The sequence below is a fragment of the Hesperophylax consimilis genome, chromosome 27 (genome assembly GCF_061612785.1).
Source record: "Hesperophylax consimilis isolate HC1 chromosome 27, BYU_Hcon_1.0, whole genome shotgun sequence".
Lineage (NCBI taxonomy): Eukaryota > Metazoa > Arthropoda > Insecta > Trichoptera > Limnephilidae > Hesperophylax > Hesperophylax consimilis.
The window spans coordinates 4221904-4228173 of NC_142862.1; positions in this window are offsets into that span (position 1 = coordinate 4221904).

Genomic DNA, 6270 nt, shown 5'->3' on the forward strand with positions numbered 1-6270 from the left:
AAACACGACTGAAACGGAAAGTAGAATTGAGTCGCTTCGATTGACTCGGCTAAGTGAACCGGATCTCCATACGGATCCGTAAGATCCGGTTCGCAACGATCGATCTTTACGTAAAAAACCCTGGACAGAGCATCGAGCGATTTTGTATGGATGGAATCAAAGCCAAATCCGTGGTAAGGGGATATTGCATAGTAGCCGTCTTCTATGGTAAACTTTTGAAATGATTTGAATGCAAAGCATGCACCTAAAAAGCCCTAGACGTAACTATTCGAGCCAATTTGAAGCCAGGGGGTGAGGAAAAATTGCCTTTTCTTGTATGACAAACTGTTGAAATATTATAATTTTATTTGTGTGTTGTTAATCAAGTTATAAGGGCTTATAGTCTTATGTGTATTTGATTAAACAAGGAATGCGATATATAATTGAAAAATTTAAGTAGGTTTTGGCACTTTTCATACATCTTCGCCCTCACTCAGCGGATTCTAATTGTTCTCGAATAGCTCCGTCCAAGGTTCATACTTGCGGATGAGTGAGCCGGTGAGCGGATATCTATCGGATTTTTCAACGGTTCTCTCAGCTCGCTGGTCACTACTGATCCGAGTTGATAATATCGGGATTCAAAGTGTGCGTGCACACGCAAACTTCAGTCATGGCGTCATGTTTACTAATAAAAAAGTACGTATTTAACTACATACACAGAAATCTTATGTTTCCAGACGAAATTTTGGTAATGATTCAAAATCAAAAATGTACGTTTTTGGGCGCGAGGTGTACTGTTTATATTACTACTGTAGCGATGCTATGAGAGTTTTCTAGAACGCTCGCCCATACAAAATGCATTGTAGCGGGAACGCTCTAGTCGCAATGCGAGTGTTCAGCGTGTGCTGAACACATCCACGAATCCGGTCTCCATCAACGTGGCGTCGACTCACTGATCCGCACCTGGACCATTCTACCGTCATCGCCGTCTAAACTTGGTGTCATCATCCTCATCGGTCCCAGTTATCTCGCAACTGCGCAAATCAACTGACTCGAATAAACACTGTGACACAACACAACATGCATCTTTCATTGTCTCCTCACCAGATCCCCAAACTACTAGTTTTTTCTAATTATCTTTCGCGAACCGTGGTTCAATCGAGCCGGTTCACCGAACCGGATCTTAACGGACAGCTCTAAATGGGAATAAGGCAATCTAAACTGTTGTCAATCTAGTCGTTTCGCCCACAGCTAGATTGATGTAATGATAATAAAAATAATAATTCCGTCACACTTTAAAATTATGTATTTATATTTTTATTGTTTTCCATTGGATTGTTTTTCTGTGTTATTATATTTCGTAATCAGTGATGTCTCCTCATTTCGTAAGAATATTATGTCTAGTGTTGAAAAATAAAATAAAATAAGGTGAAATAATATAAGAAAAAGAGTTACATGTACCAAAAATGGAAATCAGTAAAATAAAATATTTATATAGGTATTTAAACCTAATATTTTTCGTCATATTGTTTACTGAAGGAATATATAGCTTTACTAACACTAATTTTACTAGTGAGAATTAATAGTTGCTATTTTATATAAATTCAATTATTTGCAGGTATATGAATTTCGGAAGTAATACAATTTTTTAATATACTAAAATACATATCGAATATGCGCTCGAAAAGCCTGTAAAACCAAACAAAATGTCAATCACTTACCAATAAGGGCGTCTCCAGCTTCTAAGCTGGAAGGCGCAATTGTTTGATTTTTATAGAGCTTGCAGGAAAGGAACAAGGAAGGAGTCAGAAATTATGTAAAAATTGTACGTAATATTATGTCCGTAAGTATGTAAATGTATTCCGTCTCGCTTACTCGACTTCAATTGTATTTTATTTTGTAACGAGACACTAGTGTATGATTTGAGATTTTCACGGCCAAAAGTATTATAGTGATTTGTTTTTGGTGTATTATGCCGTGTTGCGCTACAATCATCAGGGACGTCAGGGCAGATGTGTAATGTGTAACACTGCAATGCTGTCCGAAACGTTGGCAAAAGAAGGAGGTAACACGGCATTATAACCCAAAAACAAATCACTATAAGAGACACTAGTGTACGCAGAGCAAAAGAAAGCCAAGCAATTTATTGTTTAATTATTGTAGACTATGTAAATTAAGATAATGTTGGTACCTAGTTCTTATTCAAAGTATGATACAGTTAAACGTGACCGAAAGAGATTGGGTCCCATTAGCTCAGTTGGTAGAGCGGTGCCCCGGCAAGAGTCCTGGGTTCAAGCCCTAGAAGAAACCGTATCTTTTCCTGTTTCAAATTTTCGTTTAAGAATCGGTAATATTGTCTTCAATTATTAAATATTTCAATTTGAACTCTTAAGTTATTGCAAAAAAATTAAAATAAAAAGTTTATTATTATTTGGTGATGTTTTAACCAATATTCATTTTGAACGCTGTGTGATTTTTCCATTTGCATGAACCATCTAAAAAAATGTTTTAATAATTAATATAAAAATATTTCAGAAAAGAGTGTGTTAATACGTGTGCTTTAGAGAATTACTCTATTTAAAATGATAAATATTTTATCAAAAAATTTGTGATTAATAAAAACTAAATAAATATTTATTTTTTCTTAAGATTTTTAATATTATATTAAATTCAGATGGTCGATAGCCCAATGGCTCAACTTCAATATTAGTCAAATTTGTTTTACTATCGTGTTAAATCGATAGTTTTTATAATTTAAATATAAGCCTAACAACATGCTTTTTTTAACAATTTTGGTTTCATTATGTTTATATAATGTACGGCCAAATATATTTTTTGTAATAATTATCATTAATAAGCGTGACGTGCGTTATCATCTACGTGTTCATAAATGGCGTTAATTACGCTTTTTGCAAGTTGTGCTTTACAATATTAACAATTGCTTCACCGATACAATATTGTATTTGTATGCCTTTTCTTGAAAGATTTAAGGTTTTATACATATGCAACTATTTATTCATATTCATAAACAAATAATTCATCTTAATAGTAACGAATATTTTAATAAAATAACTAAAGGAACGCCATCTATGAACATGTAGATTATAATAAACGACACGTTTAACCTAAACTCACAATAATTGCCAAAGTTGCCTCTGAAATAATGAAAAATTTAATTTTTGAATGGCCTTTATTTGACAATTCAAAACACAAATAAATAAATTAACTTAGTAACTTTTGGTTAAAAAAATAATTTTTCAGTTTGGTTAAGTATTTTGTGTTTTATATATATATACTTTTTATTTTTTATAGTAGTATTATATATATGTATTTATTGTGTATTAAGTATATTTTTTTACATTTTCACAAGAATATGTATATTTATATATATGCATAAGAGATTTTTATTATATAAGTAGTCCTCCTCACTAGGAGATTCTGTGTTGAGGGGGACTTTTCAGCGACTTCTATGATTCGACTTCATGTTTTGGGTAAGTATTTCCATAAACTTCTACGACGATGTTTTAAGTATGCTAGTAAGTTATTTATCCGGTGGTTCCTTAAGCCAAGATTTAATGTCCTTAATGTAGTTATTTTTTGTTTTGAATTGTTTGATACTAAGTGAGAGTTTGTTATATACCTTTACTGATAAAAATTCAGAGCTTCTTTGTCCAAATGTAAAGTTACACTTTGGTATATTTAGTATCTCTGTTTGTTTGGCTCTGTTTTTATGAGTATTGTCACGTCTGATGTCATCCTGATGAGCGTCTGATGAGCGTCTGATGTCATCCTGATGAGCGTCTGATGAGCGTCTGATGAGCGTCTGATGAGCGTCTGATGAGCGTCTGATGAGCATGGACTCTTGTCAATCACCAGGGCTATTATGGGGCTAAGGCAAGAAGACATAATGTGTAAAAGCATTGAAGAACCTTGATCATGTTGTCACGTCTGAAGGTGTTTTGAGAGTCCGCCAGCGGTGAGCAGGTTGCGCCGGGTAGAGATTCGTCGGATGGAGTGCGCGAGGCCATCCTCAATTAAACAGCATCCATTGAACGTTTAACGGAACAATGATGATTCATCTTTGTGTCACCTCGACAGCATGCTTGGTAATCCAGTGTAGTCTCCAAGGAATTACGCTTCACAAATAAAACCATTTTTTAATCCAAATAACCGATTGTATATTTTCATCTCTTCAAGCCACAACACTCGAACAAGCACAGGCCGATCTCACACAGGAGTCGAAACGTTGGTTATGTGTTTTGTAAATTTAAACGGAAAGTCTCCAAAGGATAAGTTCAAGGTATCCGCGCGATCTTTTTCTCAAAATTTCAATCTCCATTTTTTCTCGCCTAACGCCACGCGCACCGCGAAATCGTCCTCCCGCGTATTGTTCCCAATCTCCCTACCCGCGTAATTTTTGCTCGCCCCTCAAACCGATCGCAGGGCAGCCACCCGAAAAACTCTCAACAAAACAATAATCAGGCACTACCGTGGCAATCCAAACTTGCACAATTCTTTGACGTTACAGTATGTAAGGTGTTTGCCTGTAAATCATTTTTGAGGTGATGTACCAGAATGTTTTTGGCATAGATTTTCTGCATATTTGGAACGTCACGTTGTTAAAAATCTCTGCTGTTGTCGTTCTTATGGGAACTTTTATCATGGTCTTTATGATGCAATTCTGAGTTACTTTCAGTTGTTTAACGTATTTTGATGCTGCTGAGCCCCATCCTATTATTCCATATTCAAATTTAGAGTGGCATAAAGCATAGTATACTCCATTTAAATCCCTAGTTGACAAAATTTTTCGTATTAATTTTCTGAAGAAGTAGATAAGTTTTGTTAGCTTGTTTGAGGTTCGATCAATGTGTGAATCCCAGTGTAGTTTATCGTCAATTTTGATCCCAAGATATTTAATGCTTTTGGTTTTGTGTTATATGCGGGCAGGAACATTGAGGAAAATTGTTTTGACCTTCACATTGACATTCATGTAATTTTAGGTATGCTCATTCATTGGTTGTTCTCTTTTGTTTTTGGAGAAAGTTAAATATTTGGTTTTATTAACATTTAATGTAAGGGAGTTAGCTTTAAGCCAGTTTTGAAGAATAGTTAGGCCATGTTCAGCCTCCTTGTCGGTTCTTGTCCAATCTTGTTCGTGGAATATAATAACAGTGCCATCTGCAAAGCTCAATATGTTTCCTTTGATACGAAGATTCATAAGGTCATTTATATAAATTAGAAATAGTATACGTCGTAATACGCTTCCCTGGGGGACATCGTACTTAATTATTAGGGTTTTACTTCTTCTTTTACCAATTTGTACAAATTGTTCTCTTCCAGTTAAGTAACTTCTAAGTAAGTTTAGAGTTGTTTCGGTTATTTCATTTTTTTAGTTTTAAATACAGTATTTCATGGTCAATTGTAACGAAAGCTTTTTGAAGATCAATGAAAACTGCTAAACATTTTTTGCCTTCATCCATTTTTCTAATGATTGTATTTGTTACATTAGCTATAGCGTCACCAGTACTCAGGTTTTCTCTAAAACCATACTACGTAGATGATAATATTTTATTAGAATCCAAAAATGTAAACACTTGTTTTTTATTACTTTTTCCAATATTTTCGATAGTGTAGTTAAAAGACTAATTGATCGATAGTTTGATATATCCTTTTTAGGACCCTTTTTATATATTGGTATGATCGTAGCAATTTTAAGACAAGCGGGAAAAATACCTTTTGATATTGACTGATTTAATATATACTTCAGTGTTTTTTTGAATTTTTTTCTTTGGCTAATTTTTTCGTTTTCCAAAGAATTTCTTTATGATACGCGCTTAACTCTTCCCCGATGAAGATTGGAGATGTCGTCTTATCCTTTATTTAAAGCATTTCGAGTTATTTATCTTTCAACTTCTAAAATCATGTAGAATCACCCTCCTGAAGTTATTGCACTTTGCCCTCGGACATCCTGTATAACTGGTTATTCTGACAACAAATACAGATTTGTACTGTAGATAGCTAGTACTGTTATATTTGTAACTGTAGATAGCTACGCTACTTAAGTCACCTGTAATTTGATAATAACGGTTATTTATGGGTTTGTACAGATTGGCGTCAATTGAAAATAATTCATTAAAACGTCATTATTATCTATAAAAATTCTTATCTTTTGTACTTGTATATATTTTTATACTTCATATTTGGTACTGATATCTTTAACTTTCTATCTAAATTAATGGCACATGTTGTGCCGTATGTTTTTAAATAAATAAATATTTCAGAGTTATAAAA